The sequence below is a fragment of the Lepus europaeus genome, chromosome 3 (assembly GCF_033115175.1).
Source record: "Lepus europaeus isolate LE1 chromosome 3, mLepTim1.pri, whole genome shotgun sequence".
NCBI lineage: Eukaryota > Metazoa > Chordata > Mammalia > Lagomorpha > Leporidae > Lepus > Lepus europaeus.
Window position 1 is genome coordinate 34,934,133 of NC_084829.1, and position 18,130 is coordinate 34,952,262.

Consider the following 18,130-nt stretch of genomic DNA (forward strand, 5'->3'; position numbering starts at 1 on the left):
GCTCCTGCGCGCCCCGCCGCCCCTCCACACGCGGCGGCTCCCCCCACCTCCCCGCGCGCGCCTCCACCGCACCCCACGGGCGCCCTCGCCCGGAAGCCCCCCTCCCCGGCGCGTGCCAGCTCACGGACCCCCGACCCCGAGGAAGACTCGGCGGGGGACTCCTCCTCACCCCAGAGGTCGAGGGTCAGGGACGCCCCCTACACACACACACACACTGAAAAGTACAGCAAGGCCCAGGCACGCCAGGGGCCGCGCTACTCCCACCCGGTGCGTCACGGGAAAGCCTCCCGCGGGGCTGCTTCTCACACATCGGCGAGCACGTGGTGTGTGCCCCCGTGTGGCATGTTCTTTTGCACACCCCACTGCGACTGGTTCGGGCCTATGATGGGGGCAGGGGGAGGCAGGCCCAGGGAGGCGTTTCCACGGCCCCCCTCCACGTGCCTCTCTGAGAGCCAGTGGCCACGGGAACATTCCAGCCGCTGCTCCACCAGGGCTAACAGGTGGTGTGGGCTGCGGGCTGCAGGAAGCCTTTGGCCTGCAAGGAGCTGGAGCCCAGCTCTCCCCCCTCCCCGGGGGGGGGGGGCTGCAGGTGCTTTGAGAAAGGTGGCCTTAGAGGCAGGCAGGGGAGGAAGCGGGGAGGGAGCCATACCGCCCTCTTAGGATGGCAAGAGTCCTTCCCAGACTGCAGAAGTGACTTCAATTAGAGCTGTAAGTGTGTGACTGTCCTTGTCCCAGGGAGAGCGCAGGACACATGCCAGGGAGCTGGGGACAGGGCCGGGGCAGCAGAGCTGTACAGACCCTCCCTGCTGCAGAGCACAGCCCAGGCCTGGGGGCAGCCAGCCACTCCCACTTCCAGGATGAGGGCTGTGGGGGGGCGGGGGGGGGTGGCCTCCCCCTGCTTCACCCCTGCTCCCTCCACCTCCCTTCTCCACAGACCTGCCCCCGTGGGAGGTGGGGGGCACCTCCCCCGGCGCTCCAGACTCCACGGGGCCAGCTCCAGTCTCGTTCACCATCCTTCACCCGGGGCTGGCACTGTGCCTGGACCATAGTGTGAGCTCAGAGAACGTTGGGTGAACGAGTCGCTGTTGGCAGAGCGCGCACGCACTCTGCTGTCCCATGTAATAGCCCCAGGACATGTCTCATTTACACCATCAGGCGGAACCTGCTGACGGAGGGGCCCACTTGTGTTCAGGCACTCATGCACGCTGCACATGTGTGTGTGTGAGAGAGAGACAGACCAGCATTGCCTGAGATCCTGCTCCATCCCCAGCCCTGAGAACACACACACACACACATAAGTGTGGCCATTGGGACCCCAGCGGGAAGCGTCTTAGAGAGACAAGAGCAAAGGCCGTGAAAGCCGCTGCCTGGGCCCAGCAGCTCTGCCCAGCCGTGTGTGCGGTGGTCCGGGCTCACCGGGACTCAAGGCGTGCCTGCCGAGGGCCGGGTCCGCACCTGTAGATCGATAGAGCTCTGCAGGGCCGGGCACTGCACGCAAGAGGCTGCCAGCGTGGGGAGCTGCGGGCAGGTTCCCATTCAGCGGGCCTGGGTTCTGACCCGAGAGCAAGGGTTATTTTTTCTCCTTCTCTCAGCGGCACCCCTTGGGCTGGTGCCCGGGCCAGAGACAGTCAGGAGCAAAACACGATGGTAACACATGCACGACACCTGGTCCTGTAAGTGGGAGCCACTGCCATTTCTAACACAACATAACCCTCACCGCCCTTTGGTTGAGTAAGGGAGCCAGTGGGTAAATGAATGGATTAGCCAAACTGAAAATAACACGGGCCACGCTGCCCATCCCCTGCCCGGAGCAGCGCCTTCACTCTGGCCATAATTATCCGGCCCCCGCCCCCCACCAGCTGTGTGGCAGAAGGCTGGGCAGGCTATATTTTTCGGGGTTAAAAAAGGAAACACTGTTGGCTGGCAGATGGCTGAGTTTGTGTGGACTCGTCCAGTCTGCAGGTTCCCTGCCTGAGGCCTAGCTCCTCCAGGCAGCCCGCCTGGACCACCCCTGGGGCCTCCGGACTGCCATGGCCTCAGAGTGCTCAGCCATCGGCCCTCACCTGCGGCCCCGGCCGTCCAGCGGGGGTACCTTCTTCTCTCTTGGGATTATGGCCGACTACTCGCCCTGGACACACACATGCTTCAAGGAACTCCCATGGGCATCCCCTGCCTTAGGGGAGCTGGGGAGCCCCCACTCTGGAAGACCCGTGGTCACAAGGGACCCCAAGGAGTCACACACGGAGGGCCCGGGCCTGGGCCAGCTGCTCCACAGTCTGCCTTCCAAAGCAACCCCTATTGCTCAGATGGACTGGGAGGGAGTGGACAAGGGCACAGAACTGGAAGCCAGGAGGCCTGGTCCCCAGGTCTTAAGAGCTGTGACCCTGGGGATGCCCCCAGCCCCTCTGAGCACTGGGTTCCCCACCAGCGAGGTCAGGGGCCCGGGCTGAGGACTCTTCTGGGATCCTAGGGAAATAACAGTACACAGACTGGTGCCTGGGCAGCATACCTCCGTGACCCGGAAGTTCTTCCTGAGATCTGATCTAACCCCATCCTGCTGCCCCAGATTCTTCTTTCCTGCCCTACCCCCACTGCACACAGTGTTGGGAGTTCATAACCACAAAGCCACTTCCCCATTTCAAAGGAATCCTAATAGGAGCAAGCGATTATCTGGGGAAAATCCTGAAGTTTGGGGTTTGTTGAAATCAGTCACAGCGAGCTTGAAGGGGCAGGGTCTGGGGAGAGGCTGGAAGCACCTGCCGATGGCCCTGGGCTGGGCTGACCAGCCACTGCCTCCGCCTCCCGTCTAATGGGTTTCAGTTGTGCTTTTCCCTCTCCCGGGCCATTAGATGGAGATGGCCGGGGGAGGGGGGCGGGGAGGACAGTACCGGTCAGGGGTCAGCACCGGTCCCCTGGCAGCAGGTCTGCAGGAGGAAGAGCTGACCTTCCAGGGAATGCAATGGGCCATGCTCCCCGGAGACTTGGAGACTCCTGAGTCACCTGCACACACTCAGGGCAGCGTCGCTGGGGCAGGGGCTGTGGCCCAGGGCCTCTTCCAGCCCCTCCCCCTCCCCCTCTCAGAGATGCGGATCAAGGGTGTGAGCACTGGGAAATGTCTCTTCCCTAGGGGGGGCTCCAGGACAGGCCCGGTCAGGCTCCAGCACACTTATAGGCCCTGCTCTTGCCCTTGGCCAGAGTGGCCCCAGCCTCCTGGAGCCCCCACCCCCACCCCCTACCCACCCACCCCCGTCCCGCACCAGCCTCCTGGAGCTTTGGGCTTGCAGTAGTGCCGCTTTGGCTAAAGCTGCAGCCCTCCTTGCACCACTCCAGAGCAATCGCGCATTCTGGGAAAAGCACATTTGTCTGCAGGTTTTCAGGGAACTTGAAAGCAGACGTGAAAGCTACGCGTTGCGGCTGGAGGCTTCTTTGCTGGGAGCCGCATGTGTCTGCAGGAATGACGAGAGCGTGCCTGCTGGGCCCGGCATCCCTGGGCCTTGCACACCCTGTGATACTACACCTCAGCTGCTTTGTCTGGCTAATCCCCAAACCACCTGCTCTAAGGGTCTCTGAGGAGGAGGGGTCTGTGCACCTGTCATCGTCCTGTTTGGACCAAGGGCCCCACAGCACACTCGCAGGCTCAGAGACCAGCCCGGCCACAAGGATGGAGCTTCCAAAGTGTGAACTGCAACGCTGACACCCATATGGGCATGGGTTCGACTCCCGGCTGCTCCACTACCCATCCAGCTCTCTGCTAATGTCCCTGGGAAAGCAGCAGAGGATGGCCCAAGTGCTAGGGCCCTTGCACCCAGGAGGGAGACCTGGAAGAAGCTTTTGGGTCCTGGCTTCAGCCTGGCCCAGCCCTGGCTGTTGCAGCCATCCGGGGAGCGACCAGTGGATATAAAATCAACCTCTCTCTCTCTTACTTCCTTTCTCTAGCTCTGTCATTCAAATGAATAAAATAAAAATATTTTCAGAAACAAAACAAAGAGCAGAGCTGTGTTCAGATCAAACCCAATCGCCCGGGATCAGGGGCTCAAGCCAGCCAGGTAGGGGAGGACTGAAGACCGGGCACGCTCAGCAGCTCTGTGCGAGGAGGGTTTGGCGCTGGCTCCATGAGCACCTTAGGAGAATGGGGTGCAGGACGGGCGTCAGAGGCTGCCTGGGGTCTGTGTCTTCTTCCACCTGTGTGGAGGTCAAGGCAGCCGGGGAGGGGGCGGGGTGGGGGAGAGGCTTACGGAGTTGGGGAGCAGCTGGGGGAGGGTGGGGCCAAGGGAGGGGCCCCGGGTGAACGTCAGCTTCCCACTGTCTGCTCCAAAGCACCTAACGACGGTGCTTCCTCTCCCTTCCAGCCTCAGTCTCCTCAGTTGGGGGGGAAGGCTGAAGGGGGAGGGCAAGGTGGCCACCTCCTCCCAGTGGGGGAGTGAAGGCCGCAGTGAATCCCTCCTGCGTGGCACACAGGCCACATGGGCAGAGACACCTTAGTCTGGGAGACAGGCAGGCGCAGCAAGTGGCAGGGGTAGGGGGCTCTCAGTGGACTGTGGAGACAGCTGAGGCCCCCGGCACCCAGGCCCCAGGCACCCAAGGCTGCCTCAAGCCTAAGGGTGGCCAGGAAGGAGGGGTCCCTGAGCACAAGAGGCCGGGGGAGGCCTCAGAGGAGGGGACACTTGAATCAGACCTGGCACACAGTAGGTACCCCAGGTTTGACTGCTGACCCCATCAGTAGCTAGCCCACCAGACAGGAAGACCCCCTCCTCCTCCCTCTCTTCTTTTTCTTAAGAGTCAGGATCTTCCAGCCTCTTTGCCACGCTGCAATTTAAAACTACTTATCATCTCTCCCTCTCTCTCCACATGTCCAGGGGCTGTCAGCCGCGAGCCAAATGTCATCAGGATGGATGTCACAAGTCTGGATGTCAAAATACAATTAACATTTCAAAGCCCCTCCCAACTGCAGCTTCAGCCTCTCGGCCAGCCTGCTCCAGCGGGGAGTGGCAGGGCTCTGGGCACCAGGGCGGGCAGCCAGGTGACAGGTGCAGGAGGGGGCGTGGCCAGGCTAGCTGGGAGGGGGGAGGAGAGGGGATACAGGGAGGGAGCAGGAAGGAAATGCACCCCCCAGAGAGCACCTCCTCCTGTCCCCCTTCAGACCCTATGCCTGCTACATGCCTCCCACACACACCCATGCGCCGTCCACATGCTGTCCACACACAGGCACTGTCCACAGCGCCCATTGTGCTAACCAGCGTGCGCCCCACACCACTCCCCTGTCCTCAGCCACCTCTGAGCTGTCTGAGCCATGAAGGGTGCTGCATGTTCAAGGCTCCTGGGCCCGGGGCCTCAGGTGGTGTCCTCCCGGCCAGGCCCCAGCACCCTCACCTCGGGCCTGCTCAGGCAGCTCCCGGACAGCAGGGAGGAAGCTCTGGCATTTGCTCCCTGCCCAGGAAGGACCCAGACAGCTGACCAGAAGGAAAGCTGGAGAGGACCCCAGGACCTCTGGCTGGCAAAGCCCCAGGCAGCACCGATCCCGCTCCAGCTCTCTCCAAGGCATTCCTGCCTGCCTCCAGCAGCCTCCACGGAGAGCCGGGGAGGCTGGGGGAAAAAAACGCACAATAGATCAAGGCGGGGGGGGGGGAGGTCTTGCATAGTCCAGTCTTGGGGCTGAGCTGCAGCCACCCCCTCATCAGCCCCAGGAAACCTGGGCCACACCAGGCGTGCAGCAGGTGCAGCAGCAGGCAGACAAACAGCCTTCCTCCTCCTCCTCCTCCTCCGCGTCCTCGCGCTCCTGCGCCTCCTCCCCGCCACCAACCTGTCACACGGACCCCCCAAAGGGGACAAAGCCATGCTGGAGAGGAAAAGCCCACACCCGCCAGCTCCTACCCTCGTGGGCTGCATTTTAATGGCGTCTGATTGGATCGGATGCGCTTTTAATTCCCTCCTGGGACATCAGGAGGAGGAGGGTAGGAAAGAATCTTTAATTCATCAAACTGAAATATTAATAGAACTCCAGCCGGCTGGGGTGGTAGATGAGGGGCCGGGAGGGGGCGGGGCTGGGGCCAGGGGCGCAGCTGAGAAGGCTCAGTGGGGGGTCCATCCCACCCCCTCAACACAAACTGCGAAGCTGAGAGACTCGGCTGCCCGAGAGAGGAGGTCGGGCCTGAACCGCAGTGGGCACCTGCCAGGACCTTGCCCATCCCTTCAGCCCACACCTCTGGGATCTGCATCAGGTGCAACCGAGCCCAGGCCACCTGAAACCTCCCCCAGACCAGTCCCCGGAGGTGGCGGCAACCTTGGTTCAGCTCCACCAAGAGTGCCCAGGGGAGGAAGAACCTCAGAGGCTGTCAGGGGCACCAAGACCTTATGTGTTCCCCGGAGCCGGCACCAGGCCCAGGGCCACACCGGGATCTTGAGGGCCGTTAGGGACGCAAGATGACCCCGGCGCTGGTCCCCTCCGGCGGAACGCACTCGCTCTGCGGCTGCAAGCGAGGCTCCTCCCCGCCACTTTCAGCTGGCACCCTAGACCCTGAGCAGGAGGAGCTGGTGAAGCCCTGCCCCGGGGCTCGGAGCGCTCAAAAGCCTACGCGCGCGGGCCCCAGGAGCTCCACAACCCGAGGCCGCTGATTCACTGGCCTGCCCCGAAATAACGCCCCGCTCCCCACTTCTTCCTCCAGGTCCCGACCTCGGGAAGCACGTGGGACACGTGCGCCCAGAAGCAGCAGCAGGGCCCGCCACGACCGCCGCCTGGGCCCCCTGCACGCGGGGAGCGCGCCCTCGGGCGGAGCAGGCGCTGGGGAGCCTCGCGTGCCGGCAGCCGCGCTCCCATCGCGGGCCAGCAGCGCCGCCCCGCGGCCGAGAGCCCTCAGTGCAGCGGCGCTCGGGCGCCGGGAGGGTCCGCGCCGAGGCCGGCGCGACCCAGGCCGGGGTCTCCACCGCCCACGGGACCAAGCGCCGGCCTCCTCCAACGCGGAGAAGGTTGTTTTTCACCTGAGCGGTTCCCAGGAGGAGGCTGCGGGGGCGGCGTGGGTCTATTTCAGGGCTGTTTCCCAGCTGGGCCGCCGCCCTCGGATTCGTGCGCGTCCCGGCTCACCTGCTCTGACGGCAGGGAGGGGCCCCCGCGGATGCACCCACACGCACAGCGGCGAACCCGGGGGGCCGTGGGCCAGGAAGCACAGGTGAGGGACGCAGTGCGCTCTGCTGCGGTGCGGAGGGGAGGCTGTCGGGGTGCAGGCCTGCCCCGGACCCCAGCGTCCCGCGCCCCCGCCGTGAGCCAGGCCCGCGGTGCCGCACCTGGCTGCACCGTGGCATCTGCCGAAGGCCTTGGAAGCTGCCCAGGAGCCTGGCATCCGACTCTGTGCAGGGCACCGGTGTTCACGGGTGGGCAGGCTGCATGGCGGGCTCCGCTCGGCCGCCCCCTTCCCACGGGCTGCTCTGTGCCTTGCTCTCTCTCGGGCCTGAGGGCTATCGCGAACACGCGTGACCGTCCGCGTGCCATTTTCACTAACAGTTCAGCCGTGTCTTCCCAAGGGGGTACGCGGGGGGGGGGGGGGCAGGAAAAGCACTGTTCCACCGGACACGAAAAGAAGGCAAGAGATGTGTGGGTGGAGGAGGCGCGTGTCAGACTCGGACTCCCAGCCCTGCACTGGGGACCATGGGGTGGGGTGTGGGGTCGCGAGGGCTGACAGAGGAACTCCGCCCCAGCCCTGCAGTGGTTTATCCGACGCTGCTGGGTGAGTCTCAGAGCCCTGTCGGTCGCACTTCCCAAACAGATCCTGGAGCTACCCACCAGGGTGAGCGAAGCCCACAGAAGGCGTGGAATCTGCAAAGCCAGACCAGGTGTGGGTACCGTGTGGCTCTGCGTGGCTCTGCTTATGCAAAGTAAAAAAAAAAAAAAGTCGGAAAAAGTGGAATCTGCAAGAGTATTTCGAAAAGTTCAAGAAAAACGGAATTAAAAGATGTTATTTTTGGTGCAAAAAATTGAAATCAATGTGTGGTTTTCTCATAATATGCATTCTTGTGAATTCTTTGATGATCTCATGTATGCATGCATTTCAAACGTTTTTAAAAGGTGTAGTTAGAAGGCCTGCTCTGTGGCGGCGTAAGCTAAGCCTCCATCTGCAGTGCTGGCATCTCATGTGGGCACTGGTTCAAGTCCCAGCTGCTCCACTTCCAATCCAGCTCTGTTGTGGTCTGGGAAAGCAGTAGAAGATGGCCCAGTCCTTGGGCCCCTGCACCCACGTGGGAGACCCAGAAGAAGCTCCTGGCTTCGGATCGGCACAGCTCTGGCCATTGCGGCCAACTGGGGAGCAAACCAACGGATGGAAGACCTCTCTCTCTCTCTCTCTCTCTCTCTCTCTCTCTCTCTCTGCCTCTCCTTCTCTCTGTGTAACTCTGACTTTCAAATAAGTAAATCTTTAAGAAAGAATTACTTGTGAGGCACACACACACACACACACAGCTCCCATCTGCGGGTTGACTCCCTAAATGCTCACAGAGGCTGGGATTGGGCGGGGCGGGGCTGAAGCCAGAGCCGGGACCACAATCCAGTTCTCCCACCGGGGTGGCAGGTTGGAGCCTTGGCAGGAAGCTGCAGTCCCAAGTACAGCCAGGTAGGGGACTCTGGCTCTCCAGCATGGGGCGCGGGCCTCTGAACTGGGGGCCCAAACACCTGCCAGCCGCGCGGACCTCCTGCAGCTCCCTCCTGCGGGGCCCAGGCACCGGCTCCCTGCCCCTTTGGGTCGCTGCTCACCTCAGAGGTAACCGATCTTGTGACCTCTCACTACAAAGGGAGAATCCTTGAAAAGTGGAATTAAGAGAGAAGTTTATTTCGGTGTAAGAAGTTTTGAGGAGTGAGTGTCGCCGCACAACGGGCTGAGCTGCCTCTCGGGATGTCTGCGTCCTACATAAAGCCCCTGGCTGGAGCCTCGGCTGCTCTCTTCCTCATCCAGCTCCCGGCTACCCACTTGGGAGACCCCCAGAACTCCCGGCTCAGCCTGGCCCAGCCGTCGCCGCTGGGGCTGTTTGGTGAGAGAGCCAGCAGATGGAAGATCTGTGTATGTGTGTCTTGCCTTCTCTCTATGTCACTCTGCTACTCCGCCTTTCAAATAACTAATTAAATATTTTTAAAAAGATTTTTATTTATTTATTTGAGAGGTAGAGTTATAGACAGAGAGAGGGAAAGACAGAAAGGTCTTCCATCTGCTGGTTCACTCCCCAAATGGTCACAACAGCCAATCTGAAGCCAGGAGCCAGGAGGTTCTTCCGGGTCTCCCATGTGGGTGCAGGGGCCCAAGGACTTGGGCCATCTTCCACTGCTTTCCCAGGCCATAGCAGAGAGCTGGATTGGACATGGTGCAGCTGGGACTTGAACCGGTGCCCATATGGGATGCCGGCACCACAAGCAGCATCTTTACCCACTACGCCACAGTGCCGGCCCCTCAAATAATTCTTAATTTTTTTTTTTTTACTTATAAATAGAGCTCGTGGAGGAATAGGCTAGGAGTTAGGACACTAGTTGAGACCTTATGTCCTGTATGGGAGTACCTGGGTTTGATACTGGCTGTGGCTCCCTTACCTGACCCCTGGCTTCAGATCAGCGCAGCTCCAGCCGTTGTGGCCAACTGGGGAGTGAACCAGCGGATGGAAGACTTCTCTCTCTCTCTGCCTCCCCTCTCTGTGTAACTCTGACTTTCAATTAAATAAATCAATCTTTTTAAAAAGCTGTGTATTGATTTAAATGTTTTTTGCATCTACATAAATTGTCTTGTAATTCGCTTTTCCGCGAACTCTCGGAAGTGCCCTCCGTGTCGGCTCAGTCCTTCCTCTGTGAAAGTGCGCTTCGGTCCCGTGGAAGCTTCTGACGCTCTCCGGACCCCAGGAATGGCCCTGGCCTGGGCCGGCCGGGAGGAAGGGCTCCAGCGCCCCCAGCTCCGTGGGCCTCGCCCTGCTGGCGGCTCCAGCCAGGCAGCAGGCACCTGAGGTTCCGGCTGGGGGTTGTGGCTGCACCAGGATGCCTCTGGCCAATTCATGGAAAATAAGATAACAGGAGCTGACGTGCTCGCTCTTGTGTGACTCCACTCCGAGGACCGGAACTGGCCTCCAGGTGCCCTTAGGACAGCAGGATAGCAGCAGCTGCCACGGTCCCAGCCTCGCCACACCTCCCGGAGCCATGGGAGAGACCAGGAGCACAGATACAGCCCCCCCCCCCGCCCCGCCTTCAGCGTCACTGGCAGTCGGCAGTGGGCAGTCGGGGCTCCGCAGACCCCAACCTGCTGTGAACCTCAGGAAGTGACAGGACCCGGTCTGCAACCTCGGAGGGCAGCATCACCTGGGTCTGCAGCGGGCACCGAGGCCGGGGCAGACGCACACGGAATTACCCGGAGGGAGGGCGTGTGCCCCGTGGGGAGACACTTCTGGAGAACGGGGGGGGGGGCGGGGGGGCAGGGGGGTGGGCCCAGGTCTTGCGGGGAGAGGGGTTGACTTGGCAGGGGCAGGTGTCCCTTGGAGAAGGAGATGAGCTGGGGACGCGAAGGGCTTTAACAGAACAAGAATCAACACACATTAACCCCCCTCCAAAAAAAAAAGGATGTCACTGATTGTGTTTAAAGTTTTTTTTTAAAATATTTTATTTATTTGAGAAGCAGAGTTAGAGAGACAGGGAGACAGAGAGAGGTCTTCCAACCGCTGGTTCACTCCCTAAATAGCTGTAGTGGCTGGAGCTAAGCCAATTCGAAGGCAGGACCTTCCTCAAGGTCTCCCAGGCGGGTGCAGAGGCCCAAGCACTTGGGCTATCTTCCACTGATTTCCCAGGCCATAGGAGAGAGCTGGATCGGAAGAGGAGCAGCCAGGACTCAAATCCACACCATATGGGATGCTGGCGCTGCAGGTGGAGGCTTAGCCCACTACATCACAGCGCTGGCCCCTAAAGTACTTTAGAAGCGCCCCTGTACCGAGAAACCAAACCTTTCACTTCTGCTGCTAGTGCCTGTTAACAGCCGCTCGAAGCAGATGATGTTTATTTTTTTAAAAAAAAGATTTATTTATTTACTTAAAAGGCAGAGTTACAGAGAGACGGAGTTGGGGAAGAGAGAGAGCGAGCCATGCCATCTGATGGTTCATTCCTGAAATGGCTGCAACAACTGGAATCGGGCCAGGCTGAGGCCAGTAGGAAAGGTGGAATTAAAAGATAAATTAAAAAAAAAAAGATAAATTCTGTGGCACAGTGGGTTAAAACTCAAGCCTGCAGTGCTGTGGTCCCCTATGAGCACTGGTTCTAGTCCCGGTTGCTCCACTTCCGATCCAGCTCTCTGCCATGGCCTGGGAAAGCAGCAGAAGATGACCCAAGTCCTTGGGCCCCTGAACCCCTGTGGGAGACCTGGAGGAAGCTCCTGGCTCCTGGCTCTGGATGGGCTCAGCTCTGCCATTGTGACCATTTGGGGAGTGAACCAGTGGTTGGAAGACCCCTCTCTCTCTCTAACTCTTTCAAATAAAAATAAGTCTTTTTTAAAAAATAAATTTATTGGCCGGCGCCGCGGCTCACTAGGCTAATCCTCCACCTTGCGGCGCTGGCACACCGGGTTCTAGTCCCGGTCGGGGCGCCGGATTCTGGCTCGGTTGCCCCCCTTCCAGGCCAGCTCTCTGCTGTGGCCAGGGAGTGCAGTGGAGGATGGCCCAAGTGCTTGGGCCCTGCACCCCATGGGAGACCAGGATAGGCACCTGGCTCCTGCCATCAGATCAGCACGGTGCGCTGGCTGCAGCACGCCAGCGGCGGCAGCCATTGGAGGGTGAACCAACGGCAAAGGAAGACCTTTCTCTCTGTCTCTCTCTCTCACTGTCCACTCTGCCTGTCAAAAAATAAAAAAATAAAATAAAAAATAAAAAATAAATTTATTTAGATGCAAAAAATATTTGAAATCAATACATAGGTGCAGGGGCCCAAGCACTGGGCCATCTTCTGCTGCTTTTCCAGGCCATAGCAGGGAGCTGGATTGGAAGAGGAGCAGCCGGGATGTGAACTGACGCCCATATGGGATGCGGGTGTCACAGGCAGTGGCTTAATCAACTGTGCCACAACACTGGCTACAATAGAAAGTATTTCAACAGAAACTAGAAGAAGTAGACAACATCCCTGCAAATCTACAAAAAAAAAAAAAAAAAAAAAAAAAAAAAAAAAACAGAAAATGAAAATCAAAACATTTCAGCTGATGAACACTCTTCCCCAGAGAAATACCAAGCAGAAGAAAACTGGTCCATAACCGTCCAAGCTGAACTGAATATTCTTTTGTTAAAAGAAGATTTTTATTTATTTATTTGAGAGGTAGAGTTACAGAGAGAGAGGGAGAGACAGAGAGAGAGAGAGGTCTACCATCTGCTGGTTCACTCCCCAAATGGCCGCAATGGTCAGAGCTACACCAATCCAAAGCCAGGAGCCAGGAGCTTCCTCCCACTCTCCCATGTGGGTGCAGGGGCCCAAGGACTTGGGCCCTCTTCCACTGCTTTCCCAGGCCACAGCAGAGAGCTGGATCAGAAGTGGAGCAGCCGGGACTAGAACCGGTGCCCATATGGGATGCCAGCGCTGAAGGCAGAGGCTTAACCCATGATGCCACAGCACTGAACTGAATATTCTTACATAAGCATTTACAAACAGGAGAAAGAGTGTATACTAAAATTTTAAAAACATCAAACAAAAATAGACAAAAGATATGGCAATAGGAAGTGAGAATTAGCGAACTTAGGAAATAAACAAAAGTCAAAAATCATCTCAGAAATGTCACAAGGTAAATTCAATCAAAAATACAGTGAGAGGCACTCACGAAAGGAATGAGAAATCCAAGAGAACTAAAATCAATTTAAAAGAAGCTTTTTAGAAAACGTCAGGGAGAACGAGATGGCCAAAGACGATCCAGTGTCCACGTAAGTGTTGTGCCTGGGACAAAAAACAAAGCCGGGAGCAGGCGTGTGGCGCAGTGAGTCAAATGTAAGCCGAGGCTTGGGACACCTGCCCCCATTGGAGTGCCTTGTTGAAGCTGCGTCACTTCCAGTCCAACTTTCTGCTGACACGCCGGGGAGGCAGCGATGAGGACTGAGGTACCCGGGCCCCTGCCACCCCCAGGGGAGACCAGGATGGAGCTCCTGGCTCCTGGCTTCCGTCTGGCCCAGCCCTGGCTGTTGCAGGCATTTGGGGAGTGATCCAGCAGATGGAAGATCCCTCTCTCTCTCTCTCTCTCTTTCTCTTTCTATTCTCCTCCTGCGGCTCTGCCTTTCAAGTAAGTAAATAAATCTTAAAAATAAATAAATAAATAAATAAAAAACCTAACATCAAAGTATAAGCCCCCAAAATGAGAAGCTTTCTAGAAATAAACTTGAATCTGCACACTGAAAGGACCAATCAAGTACTCAGAAAAGTTAACCTGGATGGGGCCAGTGCTGTAGCAGAGCGGGTTAACGCACTGGCCTGCAGTGCCAGCATCCCATATGGGCGCTGGTTCAAGACCCGGCTGCTCCACTTCCGATCCAGCTCTCTGCTGTGGTCTGGGCACACGTGGGAGACCTGGAAGAAGCTCCTGGCTCCTGGCTTCGGATCAGACAGCTCTGGCTGTTGCGGCCAATTGGGGGAGTGAATGAGTGAACCATCGAATGGAAGACCTCTCTCTCCTCTGCCTCTCCTCTCTGTGTAACTCTGACTTTCAAATAAATCTTTAAAAAAAAAAAAAAAAGTTAACCTGGAAAACCTGGGATAGTCAACTCTGAGTTAGAAAACCTGGGAAATGGGAGACGGCGTCTCGCAGACTCCACAGTAAACAGGAGATCTAGCTCAGCTGTCCAGGGGTGCTGCAGCAAGTACCAGCACCACCGAGGTGAGGCTTGGCCAGGAGCCGAGGGAATGAGAGAGAGGGATCTTCAGTCTGCTGGTTCACTCTGAGAGACTGGAGCTTCCTCTGGGTCTCCCATGTGGATGGCAGGGGCCTGGGCACTTGGGCCATCCTCCCCTGCCTTCCCAGGTGCCTTAGCAGGGAGCTGGATCAGCAGTGGAGCAACCGGGACTCGATCGGGTGCCCCTGTGAGGTGCCAGTGTCTCAGGCAGTGACATGACAGCCCACTGGGCCGCAGAGCCATCTGACCGGGATTGTGCTAACCTGAATCTAACCATGAGGAAACCATCAGATACATGTAGGTGACAGGTTATTCTACAGGATGACTGCACTCAAAACACAGCAGTGTCACGGGAGACGGAACACACGGGAGTGTTCTAGGGTGCTGAGGAGCTCTGACGACTAAGCTTTGCAGAATCCCTCACTGGGCGCTGGACTTTAAGACGTAGTTATGGTGTCGGCGCTGTGGCCTACTGGGTAAAGTTGCTGCCTGCAGTGCTAGCATTCCATATGGGTGCCGGTTCGAGTTCCGGCTGCTCCACTTCCAATCCAGCTCTCTGATGTGGCCTGGGAAAGAAGTAGAGGATGGCCCAGGTCCTGGGCCCCTGCACCTGCATGGGAGACCCGGAGGAAGCTCCTGGCTCCTGGCTTCAGATTGGTGCAGCTCCGGCCATTGCAGCCAATTGGGGAGTGAGCCAGTGGGTGGAAAACCTCTCTCTCCCTGCCCCCCCCCCCACTTCTCTCTCTAACTCTGACTTTCAAATGGATGAATAAATCTTAAAAAAAAAAAAAAAAGAAAAGAAAGCAAGCCAGGGTTCATCAGAAACTCCTGGCTAACAGAATGGGAAAGGGGGCGGTTTACCAGCCAGCTCCCCAGGGTGGGGAGGGGAGACAGAAGCAGCAGCCAGGGTTTCAGGGATCCCCAGCTTTGGGGCCCTGCTGTGGGGCAGCCTGAGCCCCAACCACCTCATCTCTGTCAATGCACAGGTCCCAAAATCCCAGGAGAGATCCTGATTGGCCCAGCAACTGGGCCCACCCCCTGTGTCTGTCCATCCTGTCAGACGTCAGGGGAAGAAGGCGGGCAACCACCCCACCAAAGATGTCACCTGCGGGGATGCCGCATCACAGACGCTCGGCCCCTCCCTCCGTGGTCGCTTTCTTGTGGCTTCCACTTGGGAAGTGGATTGGCGCTACTCCTTGGATCCTAGGTTCAAAAGCCTCACAAGGAAAGGCCTTCTCTTACCCTGGGTCCGCTAGCTGCAGCAGGGTTAAGGTGATAAGAGGCCCCTCCTCCTGAGCCTCTCAGCTGTGGCCTGGGGGTTGAGGTCAGACTACTGCCTGTGACGTTGGGGGCGGGGGGAGTGGAGCTGACAGGAGGGGTCTGCAGAGCCACAGTTCAGTTCACACGGTTAACCTGGGAAAGCCTGCAGACCCAGAGGCAGTGGCTCAGAGCGGGCGGAGGGCCGGGGCAGGGAGCCACATGTGGGGGGGGGGGGGGCAGGGAGCCGGATGGGCTCACGCTCAGCCGGGCCTTTCTCCCAGGAACCAGGACATGAAAGAGAGACCCACGATGCACCCCTGCCTGTCCCCATGAACTAGGACGCGCGCTGCCCTGCAGCCAGAGTGGGAACTAGAGAAGGAGGAACTGGCTCGCTCCCTGAGGCCCGGCCGTGTGCGAGACCCAGATGGAGTCCCTGGCTCCTGGCTGTGGTCTGGCCCAGCCCCAGGCAGTGCAGGCATTTTAGGGAGTGAACCAGCGGGTGGAAAAAAAAAAGATTTATTTATTTATTTGAAGGGCAGAGTTACAAAAAAGCAGAGGTAGAGAGAGGTCCTCCAACCACTGATTCACTCCCCAGAAGGCCACACAGCTGGGCCAATCCAAAGCCAGGAGCCAAGAGCCTCCTGCGCCTACCACGCAGGTGCAGGTGCCCAAGGACTTGGACCATCCTCCACTGCTTCCCCAGGCCATAGCAGAGAGCTGGATCAGAAGTGGAACAGCCGGGACTTGAACCAGTGCCCATATGGGATGCCAGCACTGCAGGCGGTGGCTTTACCCACTGTCCACAGCACCAGCCCTATGTGTGTCTTGCCCTGCCTTTCAAATAAATAAATATTTTGAAATAAAAATATAGAAACATCTTTAATTAAAAAGATTCCCACCAAGTGTGCAGCTTCTTGAAGAAGATCCACCTTCATTCACTCAACACACTGGATGCTTAAATTAAAAAGCTTTACGGGGCCGGCGCTGTGGCGTACCAGGTAAAGCCACCATCTGCAGTGCCGACATCCCATATGGGCGCCGGTTCGAGTCTCAGCTGCTCCACTTCCAATCCAGCTCTCTGCTATGGCCCGGGAAAGCAGTGGAGGATGGCCCAAGTCCTTGGGCCCCTGCACCTGCATGGGAGACCAGGAGAAGCACCTGGCTTTGGATCAGTGCAGCTCCGGCTGTTGCGGCCATCTGGGGAGTGAACCAGCAGATGGAAGACCTCTCTCTCTCTCTCTCTGTTTCTCCATCTCTCTTTGTAACTCTTTCAAATAAATAAATAAATCTTAAAAAAAAAAAAAAGAAAAAAGAAAAAAAAAAAGAAAACCTTTACAGAGCAGCTCAGCCAGCACTCGGGACGCCTGACTCACACCCAGGCTACTGCACACTTCAGACCCAGCTTCCTGCTAATAAGTCTGCCAGGCAGGGGAGATGGCCCAGGTCCTGGGGCCCCATCACCCACATGGGAGACTCCAACGGAGCTCCTGGCTCCCGGCTTGGGCCTGGCCCAGCCCTGGCGGTGGTGGCCATTTGGGGAGTGAACTAGCGAACTAGCGGAGGGAAGATTCTCTCTCTCTCTCTCTCTCTCTCTCTTTCTCTTTCACACTTTCATTCTGCCTTTTCAAATGCAGAAACACTGAATGGGGAGGGAGGAATGATGGGTAAGATCACCAACACAGAGGCTGTCAAGGGAGCAACTCTGGGGCAGCCGGGTCCCAGCTGCTACTAAGGGGCCCCTGGGGACCTGGCTGCTTGGTGCTGGCCTGGTTTCCTCAGCTGGTCTCCTGGGGGAGGGCTTGTCCCTGGGCTGCCCAGCTGCCTCCTCTCTGGACACTTTCCCCGGAAGCAGCGCCCCCTACTGCCTTCTGTCCCTACATCCCCACAGGCCTGGGCCGACAGCCACCAGGCAGAGCTGCTGTGTGGCCGCTCTATGCGGTGCTCATGGCTGTCCGCAGCGAGGTCTCTAAGGACCTCACACTGTTAGTCCAGCCTGGCCTGGGGCGGGGGGGGGGGAGGGGGCTCTAGGGACATCGAGGTGACAGCCCAGTGAGGGGAGGCAGAGGCAGAGGCTGGCTCAGAGATGCAGAACCACAGCTATTGTCCGATCATCAGTGCCACCACAGAGCCCTGGCACAGCCACCCCCGCCACTTTTCGTGGGGAGCTCCTGTCCCACCCAGCAGGAGGCACATGTGACTGAGTCCTCCCCCGCCCCACGGGCCCCTGCCGTAGCCTAAACCTCCATGGGGAGATCTCAACTTACAAAAACCAAAGAAATCAAGACGGGATTTTTTAATAATTTTTTTTTATTTTTAAAAATATATGGAGGCAGGTGCCACCGCATAGCAGGTAAAGCCATCGCCTTCAGCACCAGCATGCGATATGGGCAACGGTTAGAGTCCTGGCTGCTTCCAATCCAGCTCTCTGCTGTGGCCTGGGAAAGCAGTGGAAGATGGCCCAAGTCCTTGGGGCCCTACACCCACGTGGGAGACTCAGAAGAAGCTCCTGGCTCCTGGCTTCAGGTTGGCCCAGCTCTGGCTGATGTGGCCATTTAGGGAGTGAACCAGTGGATAGAAGACCTCTAGCTCTGTCTCTCCCCCTCTCTCTGTAACTCTGCCTTTCAAATAAACAAAATGAAACTTTTAAAAATATATAGATATATAGAAACTTCTAGGCTCCAGAACTGTATAGAAATAAATTTCTGTGGACTCCCACTAAATGTATATTTGTATGGAGAAAGACCGATCTCCTATCTGCTGGTTCACTCCCCAAATGCCCACAGCAGCCAGGGCTGGGCCAGACTGAAGCCAGGAGCCAGGAGCGCCACTTGAGTCTCCCACATGGGTAATGGGTCCAAGGACTCTCCTGCGTTTTATTGGTTTTTGTAAGAGAGAGACAGAGTGTACTCTCATCCACTAGTCCCTGCCCCCCCCCCCCCCAATGCCTGCAATTTCTAGACCTGAGCCAGGCCAAGAGCCAGGAGCTGGGAGCCCAATCCTGGTCTCCCAC